Source organism: Hylobates moloch, unplaced genomic scaffold (assembly GCF_009828535.3).
Source record: "Hylobates moloch isolate HMO894 unplaced genomic scaffold, HMol_V3 SCAFFOLD_11, whole genome shotgun sequence".
Lineage (NCBI taxonomy): Eukaryota > Metazoa > Chordata > Mammalia > Primates > Hylobatidae > Hylobates > Hylobates moloch.
This window is the reverse complement of record NW_026652286.1, coordinates 78,894,068-78,921,320: the sequence shown is the minus strand read 5'-3', so window position 1 is coordinate 78,921,320 and position 27,253 is coordinate 78,894,068. Positions and strand designations below refer to the sequence as shown.

The window sequence follows — 27,253 nt, the reverse complement described above, 5'->3', positions numbered from 1 at the left end:
TTAGGTGTGCATCTTTGCAAAGTCATCCTAGCTCCATTAAGGACAACATAAATACATTCTGTCTTTGGCGACAAATTTTTTTGGATAAAGTTTTCCTAGAAAAGTGAAAGGTAAGGTGAGATTAATCTCAATTAGGATAAGGGGGGTGAGGACTGAGGAAGAACTGCCCAAGAATGGCCTGAGATCTGGGCTTAAGTAAGGAGAGGCCTTACTTCTGGGTCTTCCATGATCTGGATTCAGAGAAGGTTGATCAGGCCATGTTAAGACAGAGAGGACCTCTTTTCCTAATTGAATACCCTCTATTTCCTTCTCCTGCCTGATTGCCCTGGCCAGAACTTCCAGCACAATAAAAGAGGAAGTCAAATTGTCCCTGTTTGCAGATGACATGATTGTGTATCTAGAAAACCCCATTGTCTCAGCCCAAAATCTCCTTAAGCTGATAAGCAACTTCAGCAAAGTCTCAGGATACAAAATCAATGTATGAAAATCACAAGCATTCTTGTACACCAATAATAGACAAACAGAGAGCCAAATCATGAGTGAACTCCCATTCACAATTGCTTCAAAGAGAATAAAATACCTAGGAATCCAACTTACAAGGGATGTGAAGGACCTCTTCAAGGAGAACTGCAAACCACTGCTCAATGAAATCAAAGAGGATACAAACAAATGGAAGAACATTCCATGCTCATGGGTTGGAAGAATCAATATCGTGAAAATGGCCATACTGCCCAAGGCAATTTATACATTCAATGCCATCCACATCAAGCTACCAATGACTTTCTTCACAGAATTGGAAAAAACTACTTTAAAGTTCATATGGAACCAAAAAAGAGCCCGCATCACCAAGTCAATCCTAAGCCAAAAGAACAAAGCTGGAGGCATCACGCTACCTGACTTCAAACTATACTACAAGGCTACAGTAACCAAAACAGCATGGTACTGGTACCACAACAGAGACATAGATCAATGGAACAGAACAGAGCCCTCAGAAATAATGCCGCATATCTACAACTATCTGATCTTTGACAAACCTGACCAAAACAAGCAATGGGGAAAGGATTCCCTATTTAATAAATGGTGCTGGGAAAACTGGCTAGCCATATGTAGAAAGCTGAAACTGGATCCCTTCCTTACACCTTATACAAAAATTAATTCAAGATGGATTAAAGACTTACATGTTAGACCTAAAACCATAAAAACCCTAGAAGAAAACCTAGGCAATACCATTCAGGACACAGGCATGGGCAAGGACTTCACGTCTAAAACACCAAAAGCAATGGCAACAAAAGCCAAAATTGACAAATGCGATCTAATTGAACTAAACAGCTTCTGCACAGCAAAAGAAACTACTATCAGAGTGAACAGGCAACCTACAAATTGGGAGAAAACTTTCGCAACCTACTCATCTGACAAAGGGCTAATATCCAGAATCTACAACAAACTCAAACAAATTTACAAGAAAAAAAACAAACAACCCCATCAAAAGGTGGGCAAAGGACATGAACAGACACTTCTCAAAAGAAGACATTTATGCAGCCAAAAAACACATGAAAAAATGCTCATCCTCACTGGCCATCAGAGAAATGCAAATCAAAACCACAGTGAGATACCATCTCACACCAGTTAGAATGGCCATCATTAAAAAGTCAGGAAACAACAGGTGCTGGAGAGGATGTGGAGAAACAGGAACACTTTTACACTCTTGGTGGGACTGTAAACTAGTTCAACCATTGTGGAAGTCAGTGTGGCGATTCCTCAGGGATCTAGAACTAGAAATACCATTTGACCCAGCCATCCCATTACTGGCTATATACCCAAAGGACTATAAATCATGCTGCTATAAAGACACATGCACACATATGTTTATTGCGGCACTATTCACAATAGCAAACACTTGGAACCAACCCAAATGTCCAACAACGATAGACTGGATTAAGAAAATGTGGTACATATACGCCATGGAATACTATGCAGCCATAAAAAATGATGAGTTCATGTCCTTTGTAGGGACATGGATGAAACTGGAAACCATCATTCTCAGTAAACTATCGCAAGGACAAAAAACCAAACACTGCATGTTCTCACTCATAGGTGGGAACTGAACAATGAGAACTCATGGACACAGGAAGGGGAACATCACACTCCAGGGACTGTTGTGGGGTGGGGGGAGTGGAGAGGGACAGCATTAGGAGATATAGCTAAAGCTAAATGATGAGTTAATGGGTGCAGCACACCAACATGGCACATGGATACATATGTAACAAACCTGCACATTGTGCACATGTACCCTAAAACTTAAAGTATAATAATAATTAAAAAAAAAAAAGGCAGAGAGGACCATTCCCAGAGAAGCATGAGTATCTAGGCACAAAATAAAGGGGAAAGGTAGCCTCAACTAGCAGTAGAGAGAGAGAAGCATTACTGAGCAATCTACTGCCTTGCATCCGTAAGCCTCTATATTACTCTACCTTATATAATTACATTTCCAAAAGCAAAATATGCCTTCGGAATAGATATCTTTCATTGACTGAGTGGCCATTATTGTGAGTTGAAAAGGAAAGACCAGAATAAAACATCATCACATATTCAACTTTCTGCTGTTCATCTTTCTTCTAGATACATCACAGAGACCACTAGCTTAACCTGACTAAATGATCCCATTTCCTCTCTACCCTTCATACCTACTCCTTATCTCTTATTTCAGTAACTAAGGCCAGAACCTGAGATAACCCCTAAATTTTCTATAGATGCAATACAATTCCAATAAAATTTCCAGGAAGAAGTTGTGGATATCAACAAGCTGATTCTAAAATTTACATGGCATAGCAAAGAAACTCTAGGAGCAAAAATAATGCTGAAAAAAAAAAATTGAAGTTACACCGTCCAATTTCAAGACTTATGATAAAGATACTTTAATCAAAACAGTGCGATATTAGCAAAAAAAGTAAATATACAGATGAAGGGAACAAAATAAGAGAGTACAGAAATAGAACCATACAAATATAGTCAACTGATTTTTGACAAAGGATTAAAGACAATATAATGGAAAAATGATAGTCCTTTCAACAAAGTGTTGGAATGGCTGGACAACCACCTGCAAAAAATTAAATAAACCTTGTCACATATTTTAACACAATAATTACTTAAATGGATCATAAACCTAAATGTAAAACTTAAATTATAAAACTTACAAAAGAAAACAGCAGAAAATCTGTGGGACGTTCGGTGTGGCTATGAATTTTTAGATATGACACCAAAAGCATGATCAACAAAGACAAAATTCATCAATTAGACCTGGTTGATAGAACATTCGTTCTGACAATGACACCATTAAGAAAGCGAAAAGCCACAAACTGGGAGAAATATCTGCAAATCATATATGTGACAGAAGATTTGTAACACTTACAACTTGACAGTAAGAAAACAGACAACACAACTAAAAAGTGGGCAAAAGACATAAACAGACTTCACCACAGAAGATACGGCAATGGAAAATAAGTCACAGGAAAGGATGCTCAACATCAGTTCTCATTAGAAAAATGCAAATTAAAGCCAAAATGAGATACCACCACTAAATACCAATTAAAATTATTAAATGAATGCCTTAAAAACTGACAATACCAAATGCTAACAAGGATGTGAGCCATCACGAATGCTCATTCATTGTTGGTATATGCAAAATGGTACAGGCACTTTGGCAGTTTTTATAAAGTTAAACGTAGACTTAACATACAACCCAGCAATTAGGCTTCTAGATATTTACCCGAATGAATTGAAAACCTAACTACACACACACACACACACACACACACACACACGTATTCAAATGTTTATAGTAGTGTTAGCCATAATCACCTTAAACCGGAAACAATGTAGAAATCCTTTAATAAGTGAATAGATGGACAAACTAAGGTAAGAGATATTATGAACTATTACTCAGGAATATAAAAAGTAATGAGCTATTGATTCATGCAACAAAACAGATGGACCTTAAATGTATTTTCATAAGTGAAAGAAGCTAGATTCAAAGGCAACCTATTATATTACTTCATTTATATGACATGATTAAAAAGGAAAAACTATAAAAAGTGGAAAAATCAATCAGTGGTTGTCGGGGATTGGAAAAAGGAAAGAGTAATAAACTATTGTGAGGGGATTTTTATGGTGATAGAACTCTTCTATATGATACTGGCTTGATAAATATCTGATAAATATCTTGATAAATAAATTTGTCACAACCCATAGAATTTTACATTTTAAAGACTAAATACTACTATATGAAAATTCTTTAAAATCAGCCAAGAGGGCAGGGGATGGAATGCAGATAATGAAAAAAACTAACTGAATTACAATGGCATGATATAACCTCACTGAGGGTTGGGTACGGAAGAAGATCTGACCTAAGTAACTTTGGAAATGGTATTTTGACTGGAAATTATATAGCTAAAGACAAAAAGTACTATAATAAACACTACTCTAGTTGATAAATTTTTTTCTCATGGAGGCCTGGGTCTGTGATACTGAAACCGCACTACGTTAGTTGATAAATTGGTTTCTCATAGAGGTCTGGGTTAGTGATTCTGAAACCACTTTACATATATATTAAGATTAAAGAAATAAAGAAATAAATTACATAATGAGAGCCAGATTTCTCAGTGTCAGAGAAAGAGGTTACAATAAGCAAGGGAATAAGGCTTGAACAAACCCTGTTGTACTGGATTTGAGTTGCAGAAATCAACATGAATGCAATTTTATCTTAATGTATATACACAAATAGCTAAATGCAGAAATAATTATAGATATGTGTGTACACGTTGGTTACTATACATACATATATTTCTCAGCTCTGTCCAATGAGAGGGTTTAGAAGTAGTAACCTCTCAGTAGTAATAAACACACCCAGCAACCAGATTGTGGTTTCTAAATATTATTCTCCAATAAAAGAAATTCAGACTCCTTCAAGAAATGACTGGGGCAGGAAAAATATAAGATAAACCTGGAACATCTTGTCATGCCAGAAATAAGAAATCAATCAAAGAAAAAAAAAAAGATGAGGATACATCCTAAAGATACAGGAGCCAACCTGGAAGAGGCAAAGCTGGAATAATTTGAGCAACAAAATAAATAATGTATTGGATTATAATGTACTGGAATACTGGATTATAACCCTGTAGTAGGCAAAATGATGGCTTCCCATAGATGTGCATATCCTATTCCCCAAGACTGGTGAATGTGTGACATTACATGGCAAAGGGGAATTAATATTGGAAATGGAATTAAGATAGAGAATCAGCTGAATTTAAGATGAGGAAATTATCTTGGATTTTCTGAGTAGATGCAATGTAATCACAAGGTTCTGTATACATGGAAAAAGGGGGGCAGGAGAGTCAGTGTCAGAGTGACTCAAGGTGATAAAGACTCAGCTGGCGACTACCACCATTGAAGACGGATGGGGACCATGAGCCAAGAAATGCAAAAAGGCAAGAAAACAGGTTCTCCGCTAGACTCCCCAGAAAGGAACTCCCAGGCCTTTTAGCCAAATGAAGCCTATTGGAAGCACATGAGGGAGAACATAGTAACAGTTCAACAGAGAAATCTGGCAGAACGCTAATTGTCTTAGTCTTTTGTGTTGCTATAAAGGAATACCTGAGGCAGGGTAATTTGTAAAGCAAAGAGGTTTATTTGGCCAGGTGTGGTGGCTCATGCCTGTAATCCCAGCACTTTGGGAGACTGAGGCGAGTGGATCACCTGAGATCAGGAGTTTGAGACCAGGCTGGCCAAAATGGTGAAACCTCATCTTTACTAAAAGTACAAAAATTATCCAGGTGTGGTGATGGATGCCTGTAATCCCAGCTACTCAGGAGGCTGAGGCAGAAGGATCACTTGAACTTGGGAGGTGGAGGTTGCAGTGAGATGAGATCACGCCACTGCACTCCAGCCTGGGTGACAGACACTTGAACCTGGGAGGTGGAGGTTGCAGTGAGATGAGATCACGCCACTGTACTCCAGCCTGGGTGACAGAGTGAGACTTGGTCTCAAAAAAAAAAGAAAAAGAAAAGAGGTTAATTCGGCTCTTGGTTCTGTAGGCTGTAAATGATGCATGGCAGCAGCATCTGCTTCTAGTGAGGGCCTCAGGAAGCTACCACTCATGGTGAAATGAGGGGAGTTGGCATGTGCAGATCACATGGCAAAAGAAGCAGAGAGGAGGAGGCATCAGGCTTGTTTCACAACCGGTTCTCTGGGGAACTCTCATGAGAACTATTAGAGGTATTACTAAATATTAGATACTACATATTAAATACTAGATATTTTTGCCATTACTTTCAATGGCAAAAATAGCAATTCCTTTTGCACCAACCCAATGGAACTCACTCATTACCTGGAGGACAGCACCAAGCCATTCGTAAGGAATCCACCCCCGTGACCCAAATACCTCCTACTAGACACCACCTCCAACACTGGGGATCACATTTCAGCATGAGATTCAGTGGGGTCAAACAGATCATATCCAAACCGTAGCAGCAAGTGATCAAGATTAACCTCACCAGTGATAAATCATACTGATATTATGTACCCCTAATATGATGCTAGGAGAAGGTGCTCCGCCTCTCTGGCATTCTTCACAAAAACCCCAAACCCCAGTCTAATCATGAGAAAACATCAAACAATGTCCCCTAATTGAGAGACATCCTACACAATATCTGACCAGTACTCTTCAAAACTGTCAAGGTCATAAAAAACAGAAAAGACGGAGAAACTGCCATAGCTTGAAGGAGATTAAAGAAGACATGGCAACTAAGTGCAATGTGGTATCTTACATTGGATCCTGGAACAGAAAAACAACATTAGTTGAAAATTCTGTAAAATCTGAATAAAGTCTTAATAGTGCTGTCAATGTTAATTTCTTAGTTTTAACAAATGTACCATGACTATGGAAAATGTTAACATTAGGGGAAGGTAGGTTAAGAGTGTGCAGAAACCATCTGTATCATCATTGCGACTTTTCTGCACATCTAAAATTATTCCAAAATAAATGCTTATAAATTTTTAAATGTGTCCACATAAAGACTTGTAATAACATTTATTCATATTAGCTAAAACCTAGTAAAAAAAAATCCAAATGTTCATCAACACCACATAAATGGACAAGCAAAATGTGGTATATTCAAACAATTGAATAACTGTCAGCAATTAAAATGAACCAAATACTGATAAAGACTACAATATAGATGAATCTCAAAAGCATTATGCTGAGCAAAGCAAGCCAAATACAAATAAATGCATACTAGGCAATCCTATTTGTAAAAAGTCTAAGCAAGTGCTTACAAAATGTTAAGCAAATCTATGGTGAAAAAAGTAAAGCAGTGGTTGCGTAGGGCTGAGACTGGGAGGGGGTTGACTGCAAAGAGGCAATTAGAAACTATTTGGGTGTTGGTTACGGTATATATATTTCTTAAAACTTATTGCATTGTACTCTTAAAATGGGGGCATATTTTGTGTGTAAATTACGACTTAGAGCTGATTTTAAAAGAAAAATATAACACATTTAGAAATTTCCCTTAGCTTCTCCAAATTGTTTTATTATACCCAATAAAAAAACAAAATCTTCACCACATAATCCAGAATATATAGTATCACTTTATCGAGTTGTACATTTTATAATTTACTATTTACTATACAGCCAAATGTACAAAATGAAGTTAGTCATACCATAATATTCTTTCCTGAAAATTCCTTTAGAGTGTCGGGATAAGCATCTTTTCAGGTATTGTTTGGAAGAGGTATTGCAGCCATGAAAACCCAGTTACCAGAGTGGGCAGACCATCTACACACAGCCTGTTAGAGATGGTCCTCACTGGGCCTATTCTGGTTAAGTTATTGCGTAACATTTGCTATAACCAGCCTACTCCAGCAGTGCCCCCTCAAGTAAAGGGCTTCGATATGAAATCCTCAATCCATTTCTGACTGATACTACCAACTGCAAAAATGCAGGTGAGAGGTAATCTGACCTAATACTCCATCATTTGTATGATCATTTATCTGAAGTTGATGACTACTCCATTCTGATGGTTTTGAGATTTATGAACCTATAGCACCATTTAACACCTACAATTGCGCCTGTGAAAAACAGCAATCTTTTGTAAACTGGACTCAGACTTGTTTATCTATATTTAAACATATTTTCCCTCTAAAACTAGTGGGTATTATTCAGAGTTTAAGGAGTGGAAAAAGTACCCATTTGTTTTAAAAAAATGGCTAATTGTGATTTTGAATATTTGTAGTTTTACTGAACAACATACTGCTAATGGAGCCATTTTTTAATCCACAGTTCAGAGCAAACATACAATTTTTAAGAGAAAAAGTCATGTTAAGTTGCTACCTTTTCAGGAATCATAAGATTCAGCAAAAACAAAATTACTAAGTTTTAAATCAAATTGGAACAGAGGGAGAACACCACTTTCCTGGGTTCAGAAGAAGGAAGGGCAAAGAGAACTACAGAGATAAGGAGTGAACGCTGGTGCTTATCTTTTTCAAGCAATTCAATAAAAAACCTGTGACCTTTGGAATTAAAAAAAAAAATCAACATCTGGTAATAAAATATTGAGTAAAAGATTGAAAATCTGTAAAATTATAAACATTTGGCAATACTATGTATGAAATTACAAATGTAAAATTATAAAATAGTTTTGACAACGATGATATATAACGTTAAAACAAGACAAAATGATATCTCAGAAATTTCAATGAAAGTTATAAAAGTAAACTTCTTTTTTTTTTTTTTTTTTGAGACAGAGTCTCGCTCTGTCACCCAGGCTGGAGTGCAGTGGTGCAATCTCGGCTCACTGCAAGCTCCGCCTCCCGGGTTCACGCCATTCTCCTGCCTCAGCCTCTCCGAGTAGCTGGGACTACAGGCGCCTGCCACCGCGCCCGCCACCACGCCCGGCTAATTTTTTGTATTTTTTTTTTTAGTAGAGACGGGGTTTCACCGTGGTCTCGATCTCCTGACCTCGTGATCCGCCCGCCTCGGCCTCCCAAAGTGCTGGGATTACAAGCGTGAGCCACCGCGCCCGGCCTAAACTTCTTTATTGACTATTATGAGATTAGTAAGTGTGGATCATGTCATCTATAAAGGGAAGAGTAATTTCTGTATTAGAAAGATGCAGCATGACTCACTTTTGGCAAAGAAGGATAACATAACACAGACTACGTAGGGTAGGCCTCTTCACAATTGGTAGGATTGAAACATGATTTCAGTGAATTTTTGGCAAATTTTTGTAGTAGTTTTTTCTTGCTTAAAATATTTATGATACATGCACTGCTGCAGAATGGAATTTAGCTTGTGTTTCTCAATTTACATAGAGGATTAAACATAATCTTGGAGGTTCTATGTTGTTTTCTAAAGGGTTTTCTTATGTTTGGGGAAATTTCAGGGCATGTGACCTCCTTTGAAGCTGCTCTCCTGATACAATAATCATGTCCTGTACTGCTCAGTGCCACCCACTGAAGCCGACCCTGTGACCCTGTGGTTAGGATTCACCAGCTGATGACTCTCCTAGTTTTGTGTGCACCAGAGTCACTAGGAATTCTAATTTTTAACGAAACTTTCAAGTGATTCTATGACATACCAAAATGCATACTACTTTAGAATTTGATCACTTTTGACACTCAGATCTTTAAAAAATTTAATTATACTTAAAATAGTAAAATTAGGATTTTAAGTGTTACTGAATGTATTTTACTACTACTAGCTGATGTTACTATTAATTACTAAGTGCCAGGTTTTGCAGAGAGTGCTTTACTTATATTAATTTATTTACTCCTCACAACATTCCTGATGTAGGTACCATTATTATCTCCATTATATCAATGAGGACACTGAGGCACAGAGATGTTAAATAGTCCACCCAGCTAGTAAGTGACTGAGTCAGAGTTGGAACATGGACAGTCAGCCTCGACGATGACACTCTTAGCCACTCTGCTCTCCTGCCTGTCCACTAAGAGTTAACTTGGTAAGAAACTATGAATGTTGACTTATTTTGACAACAATCTGACACCGCACTTTAAAAAAAAATTCCCTCAATCCAGTATCATTAAGGTTTGATATGCTTTCTCTTATCACACTTAGCACTCCTCAGAGTAAAACTCATACTTCGTATGTGTTCTCTAGTGCCTATAGTTAAGCTCTCCTACGAATTATTTTAACATGGCTTAATAAAATTAGGGTAAGCAAAAATAGCTACCTGTTTCCAAGTATTTAATATATGCTAAGTGCTATGGTAAGTATTTTTCCAGCAGTTTGTCACTGAAACCTTTCTCCTGTAGTGGTTGTTCTTTCATGAGTGCACACTATGTAGTTCACAATAGTCTAAACATTCGTGGTGCATCAGAATCACCTGTGAGTGGTCCTCATATACAAATACCAGGTGCCAGTCCTGGCAATTCTGATTGAATTTGTCTGAACTGAACTGCAGTGGCATGAGGATAGTTTTAGACCCTCTCTACTTGCCTTCATCTGTTTTGTGCTTCTATAACAGAATATATGAGACTGTGTAGTTTATAAAGAACGGAAATTTATTTCTTATAATACTAGAGGCTGGGAAGTCCAAGATGAAGGGGCTCAAATCTGGTGAGGGCCTTCTTGTTGCATCATCCCATGGTGGAAGTCAGAAGGACAAGAGAGCGTGTGTATGAGAGAGAGCAGGGCAGGGGGCTGAAGTTAACCCATTCCCAAGATAATGGTATTAATTCATTCACTAGGATGGAGCCCACATGACTTAACCCCCTCAGAAAGGTCCAACCTCTTAACACTGTTGCATTGGGGATTAAGTTTCAACACATATACTTTGGGGACATGTTCAAATCACAGCACTACTGAATTCCAATGTGCAGTAAGAGTTGAAAACCACTCTGAGCTAAATGCTTTACATATGAGTTTTATTTAAACCTTAGGAAAACCTAGTGAGGTCGGTATTATTTTCCTCATTTTATTTATGAGGAAGTTGGTTCAGAGAAGTTAAATAACTTGGCCAAATTACTAAAGAGCCAAGCCAGGGATTCGAACCTGTGTCTTGCTAACTCAAAAGTTTGTTGCCATAACCATCACACTATTCTACGCAGCAGCCATCCCCTTTGTGGAATTCAGTTAAGGGCCTGGCCTGGATGCATTTCTAGCCTTCCACTGCCACTCACCTACTACTACACCCTCCCCCTCCCACAGCAGCCTCTCACTCTCCAGTGGCCTGACTTAAAAGCTTATGCCATTTCACATTATTCCAGCTTTATTGGCTCAACAGAGAAGTTAGGACATCTTTCCAGATGGCAGCCAAGCTTCAGTCTAGAGCAAAGCAAAACCAACCACAGGGGAAGGCTGCACTATCTCTACTCAAGTACATTCTTTTGATGTGAATAGTGTGCCTCGTGCTCAGAGTAAATTAGTTTAGTCAGGCTGAGTCAGAGACCTAGGGGGAGATGCTTGGATTCATGCAGCGGGCCAGAATGCAGTCGCCCTAAAGTATTTCCATAAACCATCACACTGCTAATATTGCACCCAGAGGCCTTTTTGGAGCTCAGCTTTGTGTTTTACAATTTCACTCTAAAAAGTAGTTTATGCAGTGGGAACTAAAAAAATCACTTTACATTTGACTTTCCTTTTGGTCACATGGACTTCACCCAAAACACCCCTTCTGAGAGTTGGCAAGAGACGAGGAGGTTCCCAGCCTCGGTCCTGGCTTAATAATCACTCTTTACTTTTGCAGTATCCTCATTAAAGTCATTCCACACACATGGCCTCATGAGCTTATAGGTTACTAGACAAGGTGACATTTCTATGTTGTGTATTTAAAATGAATCTTACAAACCTCCTAAAAATAGAAAGGAAGGAAGGAAGAAGAGAGCGAGAGAGAGAAAGGAAAGAAGGGGGGAAGAAAAAGAAGAAAGAAGGAAAATAATCTACTAACTCTCACTGATATTACAAAATAAACATAAAGACTGACGATGAACATTCTCCCCATTCTTGTCTCTCTGACTCTCCTCCTCTCCTGGTTCCCTTTGCATGCTCCACTGCAGCCGTCCAGGGTGAGCACTGTGCCTGTCAGATGCTGCCACTTTCAGGGCAGCTCCACTGATGTTTGCATGGACTTTATTGCCCTTTCCTGCTCCAGAGAAATGCTCTTACCCTCAAATGGAATTGTTTTCCTTCTGCTCTTTGTCTTCTCCTTCCCATCACTTCCCATCCCATTCTTCCTCCATAGAGCCCTGAGTTGTTCTACCTGCCTACTGACCTCAGCAGGAGTAGTCAGCATCCCACTCTCTTCCACATGAATATCTTTCCCATCATATGTGGCTTCCCTTTAGTTTTTTCTCTCCCCACGACCTGAAATCTTCCTACTCTGTCTCCCGCCTCCACCTCATTTTGTCTTCTATTCCAAATTTACCATTTATATTATATTGCAAATATTTACTGAGCGGCCAGCCTGCTGGGCACTGCAAGGAGACGACAGAGTTGTAAATCTCTGCCCTGGAGCAGCTCCAGTCTGGCTTCTCTGAGTGAATTCAAACAGATGTGGCTAGATCTAAACCTTCATCTCTCTTTTACTCTGAAACCTTACAGCGGCCCCAATTGTTCTTACCTGCAGTCTCTCTTGCTGACATCCATCAATCAACAGTTGCACCATAGCAGTTACAAAGGAAACGAAAGGCACCTAAAGCTATTAACTACTACTTCCCAGAAAGCCTCATTACCACCCCGTGGAAGTAATACCCCAAGTAGCAGATTAGCCTTCTTGCAAAAGAAAAATGCAACAAATTATTTCTAAGCTGAGTTTAAGAAGATCACGCTTTAGACGGGCCCCAGAATTCCCCTTGTGTCATTGCCTTGGAAGACCCCCAGGCAAGTTTAGAAATCCCCACTCACTGGATTGACACAAATATTGCCCTTTTCGTTAAGTCCCCAGACACTCACTTGCAGGCACCTGTGGCTTTGTTCAGTTTGATGTAGCTCCAGCCCTCCCTTCAGAAGGAAATACCAATCCCTATAGCCCGCTTGACTCTGGAAAGAATCCTAGATTTTCATCTTTTCTTGTTCTTCCCTAAGGGTTAAATGTTGTCAAAATCCAGCAGGCAGTTCCTCCTTTTTACCTCTCCTGGTTGAAAGAGAACATGTCACAAATTAATAAAAGAATATTTTTGGGGTGCCATATGTCAGAGCAATCTAAGTACATTTTTCATTTAAACCTCTTAACAATCATTTAGATGTTCTATGACCATGTCCATTTGGCAGATTAGGAAACTGAGGCACAAAGTGTTCATATAAATTATAGAAGCATGCTGTGGAGCCAGGATTTGACACATGTAATAAAACTCTTGATACCTAAACCTTTAACCACCATTTATACAGCCTCCCACAATGACACCAGCTCCATCCAGTATCCTGATCTGGGGTGGGGGGCATCTGAAGCTTTTGCCATGCAAAATCAGGGTGGCTGCACCTTTAGGAGAAATTACCTCTCAGTGTCCTTCAGTATGCTAGAGCTCCTCTAGTTGGAGACAAGGTCCACAAATCTTCTGCCACAAAATATTTATAAGAATTTTTAATAAGTAAAATTGAAAATGAAGCTTCTGTTACATGCATGGCAAAAAAAATGCACAAGTCTTCAAGCTCCTTGAAAAGAAGTTTTGTTGTTTTCTTTATCTTTAATTTCCGTGAGTACATAGTGGGTGTATACATTTATGAGGTACAGAAGATGTTTCGATACAGGCATGCAATGTGAAAAAAATACATCATGAAGAATGGGTTATCCGTCTTATCAAGAACTTATCCACTGAATTGCACGCAATCTTTAAGTTATTTTAAATGACACTCTTTAAGTTATTTTAAAATCCAATGACACTTTATTTTAAAATGTACAGTTATTATTGACTATAGTCACCCTGTGAATTTTAAAGTGATTAGTTCACCATCACTTTGTACCTTACCTTCAACTTCTAGCCATGGCTGTGCCCATTTGGACAATAAATTGGGAAGAAAAAAGAAAAAGGAGGAAAGGAAGGTAATGTAAGAGGAGGGGAGGGGAGGGGAGGGGAAGGAAAGGGACCAGCAACTTGTCTGAGCGCAATGCCATCTTGCAGGGGAAAGCATTTTTCAGAGATTCACAGTCCCTGTTGTTCTTCCTTGGAGGCCTGCTGACCAGTAACGACTGATTGTGGATCTACCTTACGACCTTCCTGGGCCTTCTGCACTTGAAAGCAGGCACTGCTTATTGAGGATGGTTTACGGGCTTTGCTTTAGATACTTATGATTCTGTTTTGCTCAGGGCTGGGTCTCAAAAAGCCTAGAAACCCATGTCCCCGCCTCCTTGAGACATTAAACACAAGGAAAAGAATCCTAGGTGTTTTAGAAAAATATAAAAAATTCTAGTGGATTGCTGGGGTAAAACCATCCAAGTACATTTATTTTGCCTCCATTCTCCCTTTAAGCCTGCTGAGTAGTAGTTCTTTCCCCTGTACTTCAGATGGAAACTCGTGCCATCCAATGATGATGTCACTTATGTAAGTAAAGTCATTATCACACTTTAATCACAGAACATCCCTTTAATTCAGAAATTAAGTCTTCATTCCAAGTGTTAGAAATAAACTTTCAGTGCCGCAAAAGAAATAGCACTTGAGCAAAAATTTTCTCAGCAAGGCAATTTACTTATATAGAAGGGTGTGTTTCACGGATGGAGCAATGGCGAGAGCACACCTGAACGAGGGTAAGGGGTTCTTATCCCGGACGTGGATAGCCCCTACTGCTGTGTCGTTCCCCTGTTGGCTAGGGTTGGACCACACAGTCTAAGCTAATTCCAATTGGCTATTTTAAAGAGAGCAGGGGTACGAGCCAGAGTGGTGGGGTGAATAGTTTGGCGGGAAGGATGGTTACAGAACAGGTGACTCAGGATGACTCACGTCACAGCAGGTGACCAGGGGTGACTCAGGACAGAGCAGGTGACCAGGGGTGACTCACGACAGAGCAGGCTAGGAGGGGGTTGTTTACTGAAACTAGGGGCAAAGAAACAAAGAGAACAGAGGAAGTTAAACTTTAAAATGAAGAACAAAGAACAGAGAATCTGGACATACTGATGCATTGGTTCTTTGGAGAGGATCTCAGAACTCATTGTACTTAACAATTTACAGGCTAAAACCTTTGAAGAGGAATTTATTATATCCTATACAAGACAAGCAATACTTCAACCTTCTTTCAAAAGGAAGCTGCTTCAGCCCACACCAGTCACAGACAAATGTCTGCCTTCAAATGCAAGGTGGGCTCTTTCTCTCTTTCTCGTTTCTAGCCATGACTGTCCAAGAGTACATTCCAAGAATCTTAGCTGCTGGGGCTTTCTGATCGTGATTCCTTTGATCTGGCCAGGGCCTCTCCTTCAGCTGGTTACTCTTCTATCCACTCAGCAACACCTTTGGAAGAAAACCCATTCCTCTTACTTCTGAGATCCCCTTGCCTTGGCAGCCACACTGCATAAGAAATGCCCTTTTGAGATGGAGTTTCACTCTTGTTGCCCAGGCTGGAGTGCAATGGCACTATCTCAACTCACTGCAACCTCTGCCTCTTGGGTTCAAGCCATTCTCTTGCCTCAGCCTCCCGAGTAGCTGGGATTACAGGCACCCGCCACCACACCTGGCTAATTTTTGTATTTTTAGTAGAGACAGGGTTTCTCTCCATGTTGGTCAGGCTGGTCTCAAACTCCTGACCTTAGGTGATCCACCCGCCTCGGCCTCCCAAAGTGCAAAAAATGCCTTTTAAACAGACCCTGGACTAAACTTTCTGCTGCTGCTCCCAACTCTGCTCTCTGGGATATACGTGCCTTTGACCCACAATCTCAGGAAAATTCAGTTACTTTGCAGGTGCAGCATGTTTACTCAGCTGCTGTGGGCAAGCAAGAAACTGACACCAACCCTCTGTATTGCCAACTGTGGGGAACATTCATCAAGCTTTTCCAATGGCCCTGATGCATGCCTGTCACATCACCAAGAATGAACTAAGTGGCAATGCTCCCTCTACTCCCCTTAGTTCTTTGACCTGATAAATCACCTTCCAAGGTATTCTTTTTAATCTCTTCTCTCAACCTTTTAATCTCCCTCTTGAAGATGAAAGTTCCTAGAGTTGTAAACCAATTCTCAAACAATTGTTTGAAAATCTACACCCTGGCCTGGTGCCTCATTTTGAAATTCCATAGCTATTGTATGAGGATGGTTCAGTTGAAACTTTCTATTTACTATCTTGTTACAGAAGGATAAATGTTTCTGCTCTCAAATGGAGTAAATAGTCACATATACGAAAAGTGATTTTTAAAATTCTACACCAGGTGCTGGGGATTCATCAACAGTAATTGTGCACCACCTCTTTGTCAGTGCCTGCCCAGGTAGGGAAAGGGGATGAGTGCCACGAGCAGGGCAGGGAGTTGCGGGATGTGGGTGGCCAATGTGAACATGTCCCTCTTCAAAACACAGTGGTGCCCTCATGTCCATTCTGCTTCAGACACAGCCTGCAGTATTCACAATAAGTATAGCAACCTATGCAACTGCTTCACTGCAGTTAAATTCCTCAGGAGGGAATTTAAAGCAGCGCACATGCATGTGGCTTCTCATAGACAAGGAGAATGTGTCCATTTCCCAGGGGAAAGGCTAATTTAAAAGAATTATAACTGCAAGAAAATCCCAGAAACCTAGTACCTACATGTAATAAGAACATCTCAGGGAGTGCAAGAAGGGGACAACAAAAACTTTTGTTGGGGCTCAAAGAACAATACCCAAAGTACAGTGCTTTGGAACTCTGAACACTTTTAAGTTAAAGAAAATTGGAAGGCAGAAGCGACCTCAAAACCAAGGGCTTTCTAACCTTTCCTTTCACCCCCAACCAAGCACAGGGAAGGGCTCTCTCTGGAAGTTCTCTTATCTGACTGAGGAAGGAAACTTCTTCCAAAAGAAATGAAATTGTCTTGAAACCTCTGATATGGTTTGGATCTGTGTCCTCACCCAGATCTCATGTTGAATTATAATCCCCAGTGTTGGAGGTAGAGCCTGGTGGGAGGTGATTGGAGCATGGGGGCGGTTTCTCATGGTTTAACACCATCCCCTTTGGTGCTGACATAGTGATAGTGAGTTCTTATGAGATCTTGTTTAAAAGTGTGTGGCACCTACCCAATCTCTCTGTTCTGTCTGCTCCAGCCATGTGAAATGCTGGCTTCTCCTTTGCCTTCCACCATAATTGTAAGTTTCCTGAGGCCTCCCCAGAAGTTGAGCAGGAGCCACTATGCTTCATATTCAGCCTACAGAACTGTGAGGCAATTAAACTTCTTTTCTTTGTAAATTACCCAGTCTCAGGTATTTCTTTACAACCGTGCAAGAACAAATTAATACAACCTCATTCCTAGGAATCACATCAAATAACCAGGAAAGGTTTACTTTTGGAGAAAAGACCAAAACTTGTTACAATGCACAGACAGACTTCATCTATACTTCTAGGAGCATCTCCAAGGAATTATCTGGGAGGTATTATCTACATAATAAGACAACATCTGTTCACAGTGACGTTCCACCCCTTGCCTTCCCAAAATTTGTCACTACCTCCCCAGAGCTTAGAGGAACTTTGTCTCAGTTCTTTGTCCATTCTTGGGTCTCATTCAGTTTCCAAAGAGAATCACTTATAAACTGTTGCCTGCTCTCTTAGGCATTTCCCCTAAAAATCATTTACTACCCCTCTAAAATGCCTACACCTTCATTTCTCTCTCCCCTATGAAGAGGGGTATATAAGTCTCTGAATCTGTTTATGTTAGAGAACAATACTCTCCTGTGATTTTTCCCCCATGCACATTAATAAACTTGTATGTCAGCTCATTTCAGTGAACTTTCAGAGGGTAGAAGGGAAGTTTTCCCTTCACCTCTACACTTTGAATTTACATTTTATAATTTGTGTCAAAACCTGAAATCTTTTTAAACATATTTTAACATATTGCCCTCAACACTCTCTAAAAGGAAAGAAAAAACCATTTGAAGGTAATAAAATAAATCTCATTTATTCAATATTAGCAAGTACACTGTAAGAAGAAAAAAAATCAACCCTGTGATACAGCCTTCAAAACTCTTCTGAACAAATATAGAAATACACTTGGAGGCACAATATTACAATGAATCAAATCTATTGTAAAAATTCTTCTAAGATAGATATTGTAATAGAAAATTTCATCGTGAAAATTGCCTAAAAGTACCTAAGGTTGACATGGAAACATGCTAACCATTAGTAAACCTAATTAGTTTTTAACATGATGAGGCTTTTTCTCTTCATTTCTAATTTTTATTCACATAAGCCTTCATTCTTTGTACATTGTGTAAGTAAATAGTTTGTGGAGAAACTGATTTGAAAATTAAGCTGAGGTTTATAAATATTAAAGTACAATTTTGTGACAAAAATCCAACCTGAATTATATTCAATATCAGAATCAGAGTATTGGAATACTTTCCTTTTTACCTGTTGGAGGAGAACATAATGGAGGGCAGGATAAAGACAGTCAGAACCAAATATGCACAAATCTCTTCTCAGCCAGCACAGTTGGTCACTAACAATGCCGGCCTTGTTGGTTCCTCTTGTTTTTCTGTTCCTGTTTCCACAGGAGTTATGAGGACCTTATGGGATAGTTGAATAGCTATGGCAGTGACTTGGATGGCTATAGGACTTTATTGTATGCAGACTATTTTCCTCCTCTATTGTCAGAAAATTCATTGTAATTTTCCTCTCAGGGTAGATGAAAGCAGTGGCTTTATAAATTTGTTAAAGCTTTGTGCTAATCCAGGATACTGGTACTTTTCATCAGAGCTATGTAAATATGTCTTTTCAACTAATTCAACATTTCCATCCTTACTGACTCATTGGGAAAGAATTAACATACCCAGGCAGAGTAAAAAAAGAGAGAAGGACTGTCTAGGAAAAGAATAATGTTGGCAAAGTACACTGAAGTTTTATAAGACATGAGTGCCAGTTCCTCATTAAAGAAACAGTAATAAAATCATTAATAATAATAATATGGTAATAAAACACTGGTTAGAAAGTACACCACTACAGAGAAAAATGGAACCCTGACATGTGGTAAGGGCATGTATGTTCATGTGGCTTTTTCTCTGTGAAGATGGGTTTGTCTTGATCTTTGGCCCCTCACTCTCCCGTTGTCCTTGTATATGAATCAGGTGGCAAATTCAGAACACAATGACATTCCCAGTGACTAAAGTCACACCAGAATCTTGGCTTTACTGCCTTTTCCCTCTGTTTCCCACCCATTTCATGGCCACATAAAACAAGTATCTGGTATTCTATTAGCCAGGGAGCATTGAGCCTATATGCACATTTCTTACCAGCAGACCACAGATTTCCATGAAGACTGAAACATTAAAAGCTTGAGCAACAGTTGGAGAGGTAACCATCTTACCCATCTAACCCTGTGTCTTATTCAATGTCTCTCATAAAAGTGACCATCTTTTAGTATAACTGTATTAACTGTATTTTGACCTAGAACATAGGTTGTTCTGCCACTTTTCTGTGCTATTTATACATTGTTCCCTCTATTCTGAGTGCCCTTTCCATGTTTTCTAAATCTACCTGCTAAATTACTGGCATTTTTCCATCAAGTTTCAGGTTAAGCATTAATGTTTTTGCAAACCCTTCACTGATTTCCTCAGGCATATTGGGGTATGACACCTGCTCCATTATCACAACTTATACATGTCATCTTGATGTCGGTTGCTAATGTACTATTATAATTATTTGTTTGCAGGTCTATATTAGGTGCAATGACCTTATTTGTTGATTTCTGCCTCAATCACTAACACAGTGACTGTACTACAGTGGTATCTGTAAGGGAGGAAAAATAATTTTCTCTCCACCCCTCTAAGTTATTAGCTGGAACAGATTCTTATAACAAAAGAGACTATCCAGAGAAAAACAACAGAAGTTTATTAACATATGTACTTCACATAAATATGGGAGTTAGAGAAATAACTAAATTTCAAATAGTTGTCTTAGAATATTGGCTAAACACTATCATCCACTGAAACAAAGAAAGAAGGGTGGGGGGGCCAGTTATGGGAAGCTGACCAAGAAAAGTAGGGTAAACAAGAATAAGGCTTGTTATGGAAATTTAAGTCTTCTCCTTGATAAGAGTCCCTTGTGACTTAGTCATCTTTCTCTTTTTGGTACAGAAAGGGAAACACCCTTACATATGGAAATTTCCTTTATAAATGTAAATTTCCCTTACAAAAGGGTAACATCTATTCTGTTTTCAGAACTTCTCCTGGGTCTGCTGTATCTCAAAATAATCCTTATGCCAAAGAGGCATATTTTGGGGTGGCATAATTTGGTATCCTACATATGCAATAGTCAATAAATAAGGGATGATAGAAGTATATGATCATCACACCCCTGAACTGTACTGCTAGAAAGGGGGTAAGAGCTGTCAATCAAGGCAATAGGTTTTGATTCCAGAACCTTACCTAGCAGAGTTATTGGGTATCCCCTCCTTGCCCCATCAGTGTTTTTGTTTTGTTTTGTTTTGTTTTGTTTTGTTTTTGTGGGTCACACATTTCCCTAAGTGCCATGTAATTTGCTCCTGATGCTGTAGGTATTGCCAGTATCACTTTAGTTACATGGTCATCTCAATCATCCCTGGCTACTGCACCTGCCACCACTGACAGCACTTTCCAAGCATGCCAACTTTGCCACTAACTGCTCTAAAGCTGTAGTTCTCAATGGGGGTAACTTTGTCCTCACAGGAGACATTTTTGGATGTTACAAATAGAGGAGGGGACGCTACTGGCATCTAGTGGGCAGGCTAGTGACATTGCTAAACATTTTACACTGCACAGGTCAACCCCCACAACAATAATCTGACCAAAAATAATCAGAAGTGTTGAGGCTGAGAAACCCTGCACCAAAGTGAAAGAGCATATTTTCCCCACACGCATGTAGGACTTCAATGTGATTTCCCAAAGATAATCTGACTCTCCTTATTCTGTAAGTTTTCTCACAGCATTTTTTCACATGGTTTAAGATAAAATCCCCCAGAACTGAGGTACAGAATATTTATGTCATTATTGAAACCACCTTTGCAAAAATTATTACAGTTTGAGAAATCTAACATAAACTGACTCCGTCTTGCTTCTAACCTCACAAGCTACCCTGCCCTTGCTTATTTCTGGGTGTAGGCCAAGCTAACTGTGGGAAGAATTTAATTTATAGTTTTTTTGAAGCAAGGATGATAATAGTTCCTAGCCAAAACTGATGCCTTTGCAAGACGAATGAAAGGCCAGAACTTGAGGATTATGGGAGGGGCCTTAATTCTGCTAAGATGTAGACATAGTTAAATAATAAACAGGCCTTGTTCCCTATCTTGGTATCTTGGTTTTTTATAATCTGTTACTGCTCAAGTGTCACATAGCCAGAGGTCACAAGATTGGTAACTTCCCTGATTGCTCCTGTAAATAACATCACTATTGTAAAACCTAAGATTGGTCTTTGAGGTATTTTTAAGACTTTCGCATTCCATTGACTGACTGACTGGACCCACACCCATGAGTCATATGAGGGAACAGACTTAAACAGTCCTGTGGCCCCTCACCCAGAAACAGACTCAGCAGACCACTTTGAAAAGTGGTCTTTCCAAACAGAGAGCCAAATCATAAGTGAACTCCCATTCACAATTGCTTCAAAGAGAATAAAATACCTAGGAATCCAACTTACAAGGAATGTGAAGGACCTCTTCAAGGAGAACTACAAACCACTGCTCAACGAAATAAAAGAGGACACAAACAAATGGAAGAACATTCTATGCTCATGGATAGGAAGAATCAATATCGTGAAAATGGCCATACTGCCCAAGGTAGTTTATAGATTCAATGCCATCCCCATTAAACTACCAATGACTTTCTTCACAGAATTGGAAAAAGCTACTTTAAAGTTCATATGAAACCAAAAAAGAGCCCACATTGCCAAGACAATCCTACGCCAAAAGAACAAAGCTGGAGGCATCAAGCTACCTGACTTCTAACTATACTACAAGGCTACAGTAACCAAAACAGCATGGTACTGGTACCAAAAGAGATATAGACCAATGGAACAGAACAGAGCCCTCAGAAATAATACCACACATCTACAACCATCTGATCTTTGACAAACCTGACAAAAACAAGCAATGGGGAAAGGATTCCCTATTTAATAAATGGTACTGGGAAAACTGGCTAGCCATATGGAGAAAGCTGAAACTGGATCCCTTCCTTATACCTTATACAAAAATTAATTCAAGATGGATTAAAGACTTAAATATTAGACCTAAAACCATAAAAACCCTAGAAGAAAACCTAGGCAATACCATTCAAGACATAGGCATCAGCAAGGACTTCATGTCTAAAACACCAAAAGCAATAGCAACAAAAGCCAAAATTGACAAATGGGATCTAATTAAACTAAAGAGCTTCTGCACATCAAAAGAAACTACCATCAGAGTGAACAGGCAACCTACAAAATGGGAGAAAATTTTTGCAATCTACCCATCTGACAAAGGGCTAATATCTAGAATCTACAAAGAACTTAAACAAATTTATAAGAAAAAATCAAACAACCCCATCAAAAAGTGGGCAGAGGACATGAACAGACACTTCTCAAAAGAAGACATTTATGCAGCCAAGAGACACATGAAAAAATGCTCATCATCACTGGCCATCAGAGAAATGCAAATCAAACACAATGAGATATCATCTCACACCAGTTAGAATGGCGTTCATTAAAAAGTCAGGAAACAACAAAACAACAGGTGCTGGAGAGGATGTGGAGAAATAGGAACACTTTTACACTGTTGGTGGGATTGTAAACTAGTTCAACCATTGCAAAAGACAGTGTGGTGATTCCTCAAGGATCTAGAACTAGAAATACCATTTGACTCAGCAATCCCATTACTGGGTATATACCCAAAGGATTATAAATCATGCTGCTATAAAGACACATGCACACGTATGTTTATTTCGGCACTATTCACAATAGCAAACACTTGGAACCAACCCAAATGCCCATCAATGATAGACTGGATTAAGAAAATGTGACACATATACACCATGGAATACTATGCAGCCATAAAAAAGGATGAGTTCATGTCCTTTGTAGGGACATGGATGAAGCTGGAAACCATCATTCTCAGCAAACTATCACAAGGACAGAAAACCAAACACCGCATGTTCTCACTCATAGGTGGGAATTGAACAATGAGGACACTTGGACACTGGAAGGGGAACATCACACACTGGAGCCTGTCATGGAGTGGGGGGAGGGGAGAGGAATAGCATTAGGAGATATACCTAATGTAAATGATGAGTTAATGGGTGCAGCACACCAACATGGCACATGTATACATATGTAACAAACCTGCACGTTGTGCACATGTACCCTGGAACTTAAAGTATAATAATAAAAAAAATAAAAAATTAAAAAATTAAAAAAAGGAGAAGTAGTCTTTCAACACCCCTACGATTTCAATCCCAACCAATCAGCAGCACCCATTCCCTAGTTCCCTCTCTGACAAATTAGCCTTAAAAACCCTAGCCTCTAAATTATTAGGGAAGTGGATTTGTGAAATATCTCCTGTCCTTTCACTTGCTGTCTTGCAGTAATTGAACTCTCTACTGAAACACAGCTGCCTCAGCGTACTGGCTTTTCTATGTAGCAGACAAGAAGGATCCATGAAGCTGTAACATTATCACCAAGTATCTGACTAAATAAGACCCCTTTTAGTGATCTAAACTATTGCCCTGAAACAGAGCCCAAACACCTTTACTTAAGTAAATTTCGGTTAAGTTCCCTGTCTACTCAGTAAATTAAAGACAGTGTTTATTTTACCACTTGCTCATTCTTGATCTTTATGTATGATTCTAAATCCAGCATACTAGGGCTTAGCCTTTAGTCTTAAAGACACCTTTAGCATTTCTTCCTGCTGATATTTAGGATCTTCATAAAAATAGAACATCTGGTGTCCTACTGTAATGTTGCAGAGTTGCTAAAGTGGAAATACCAATCAGGATCTCCTAAATCTCTTGCCATATAAGTACTGTCCACTCAGCATTGCTCCACAATCTTTCTCAGAAAACATAAACAAAGCAATACTTTCTGTAGGAAGCAGCAGAGTAAACAGACTGAAAACTCCAGGCCATGCCTACCCACCATGGGGAATGAAGACAAATCATATCTCTGCATACTCGTAAGCCATTCTTTTCCAGTCAACAACTGTGCCATGGACCATTGATTGTCAAACTCTTTCTTACAAAGAAAGGACATAGAATCAAAGGGTAGAGGAATAAGAGAATTTCTTTTTGCTTAAAATTCAGACAAATTAAATTTAACAGAATTTAATTGAGCAAAGAATGAATCATGAATCAGGCAGCCTCCCCCACTCCCAAACAAAAATAGGTTCAGGGTGACCCTGGAGCTGGTCAGCATGGTCAGAAAGGATTTACAAACAGAAAAAGGAAAGTAACATATAGAAAGTAGAAGTGAAATACAGCAACAACCGGATTAGTTATAGCTCACTGTTTGCCTTGTTTGAACACAGTTTGAACAGTTTGCCACCTTTGATTGGCTGAAACTCAGTGATTGGTACAAGAGTAGGTTGTTGTCTGTTTACACATCCAGTTAGGTTACAATTCACTACGTTAGGAGAAATCTTTAGACCAAACTAAAAATATGTATGGAGACAGTTTTAGACTAAACACAATTTAACAGGATTGTCTCACAAGAACTTGTCTCACAGGAACTAAAGTGACAGGCATGGACAGAAGGAGGAAGGCCCAGGCCCCCTTATTTGAATGAGAAGGAAAGGAAGGGAGCTAACAATGGGGTAATCCAGTTTTTATGCTCTTTTTCTTTGGATTTTTTGTGATACAATGAAAGGCCAAATGTGGGCTCTTCTCTTATGGTGACACAAGAAGTTCCACTTGGCTCCAAGCAATAAAGGTTTAAAACACTCCAATTCCAATATGAAAGGAAATAATCCACAGACAGCAACTTAAAGAACTTATGTTAGAAGCACGAGGATATATTCTACAATATTAAATATGGAAACCAATGATGTAGAAGTCTGGAAATTCTATCTCAAATAATCTAAAATGGATATAGACATTGCAAAGCAGGGTCACTGGTTACCAACTTGTCTGATTCTGATGAGATAGAACACCTAATACAAATTACATAAAGCAAATTTATTACTTACAGATAGACAAGGGAAAATAGAAGCCTAGAATCCATTGCATGCTAGACCCCCAAGGCTCAGAAAAGCTGCCCAGAGCAAATGAAGTCTTGAGGACATATGCCCCACTTGTATCACAGCTGATATCACTTGTACAACACCAGAAAGGGGTCTGCTTTGGGTTTAATAGCCTCTGATAATGTGAACAGCTGGGATAGTGCATTGAAAGATATCTTCTTTCTAAGGTTGGACTGAACAGTTCTAGCCAGCCCTCCCTATCTCAGGATGCTACATTCCCATCATATTCTACAGTTATCTTTGAGAAGCACAAATGAGAAGAAGAAAAGTACTGAACTGAACTGTGGGTAGTAAGCAGAAATGGAGAAACAGCATGAATTTAAGTACAAAAGCCTTGACTAGATGGTTCAGGGGCTTGTAAACCATTCTTAACAAATTTTTAAATTTACTTTAGGAGCCTTAGGGAGCCTTTGCCAAGTTTTAAGTAATGGGAAGACATAATTAGATTTGCATTTAAGAAAGATTATGCTGTATGCCTTGTGGAGAATAGATTTGATTCACAGAAATCTCTGGAAACCAAGTATGTTTGAATAAACTGCACATGAATCCTACGTGAGTTGGCAAAAGACAGATTTTATCTCAGTCTTCCAGGGTGGATCCAAAGATTGAAGACTAAACCAGGACCTGGGCACAAATACAGGAGGGCCACATTCCTGTGTTGCACAGTTTGGTCATTTGTGGATGGATGGTGTTTTTTGGGTCACAGGCAGGAATACTCCCTGTATCTCTGCAGAAACAATAAGAATCGAAGCTCTGCTACAATGGGTTAAAAGGGGAATGGGAGGTAAAGAAGTGAAGACCGTCAATTTAAACAGCTCTTTCAAGAAGAAGGGAGCATTCAATAGGATGAGTTGAGAGGGAGAAGACTATAAAGAGAAAAGCAGCAGTCTTCTTGTTGCCAGACCCCAGGTTCTCTTTTTTTCAGTTTCAAATGAATGAGAAGATTAGCAAGAGGATCTTGAAAAGGTTTACCATTTAGGTTTAAAGAGAATCCTGAGATTCAAAAGGGCATCATGGTAAGAGTTGGTAGGGGAATCAGATTAGGATGGGAGAGAAAGAAACAATGTCAGAAGGATTTGAATTTTATACTGGTGACCAAAGATTGAGTAGCATAGACAGGAATCACCTCCCTAAAGAACCTGAGTGGAAATCACTCAGGTGATAAGGTGTATTAAAGGGGCTGTACTTCAGCATATTATCGTGACAAGATGATAAAAGAGCATTGCTTAAATCTCAGTGTTTCACAGCTAGCTAGCTACTGTGGAGTCACTAAGAAGAAAAAAGGGAGACACAGTATTTAATACTGGGGGAGACTATTTGCACAGCCCAGGCACTTAACTGTTTCTCAGGAGTTTTAAATGATGCTCTTATTTCTCAAGATAAACATTTCCAGAAGCAACAGAAACATTAAAAAAAAATCAAGAAATGAGAAAATGAAAGTTTGGGCCAAAACCAATCTGCAAAGATTTCAAAAATCTAGTGTCATGCTCCCCAAAATCTTTACTTTTAATCCAACTGAGGTATACATTAATAACAAGAAAAAATATTTTAAAACTTCACGATTTGAAAATTTCAAACACACACAATCGAATGACTCAAAGGCCAAGAGAAAATCACAAAAGAAATTATAAAATAGTTAGAACTGAAAGATAATAAAAAACTTTATATCGAAACTTTTGAACTGTAGCTGAATCAACATTAAAGGAAATTTATAACCTTTATGTTTTTATTAGAATAGGAGGAAACGTGAATGTCAATAAATAAGCATACAACTTGAGAAGTTAGAAAAATGTCAACCAAAAAATAGAAAAAATAAAATAAAGATGAGAAGGGCAATAATTAATGGGAAAAGAGGAACTATGGCAAAATAAAGACGATCAAGAAAACCAAAGCTTATGTGTTGAAACCAT

General features: G+C 39.0%; 1 long non-coding RNA gene across 2 annotated transcripts in view; it reads right to left on the bottom strand.

Annotated features, from left to right (window-relative positions):
- LOC131384592 (uncharacterized) overlaps nt 1-27,253 on the bottom strand; it is a 244,446-nt gene that overhangs the window by 187,529 nt on the left and 29,664 nt on the right. The window contains exon 2 of one of the 2 annotated variants that reach the window (XR_009215597.1): nt 12,965-13,145. The exons of the other annotated variant lie outside the window; for it this stretch is intronic. This is a non-coding gene — a long non-coding RNA (uncharacterized LOC131384592). The remainder of the gene's footprint in view (nt 1-12,964; nt 13,146-27,253) is intronic. 2 annotated transcript variants of the gene reach the window in all.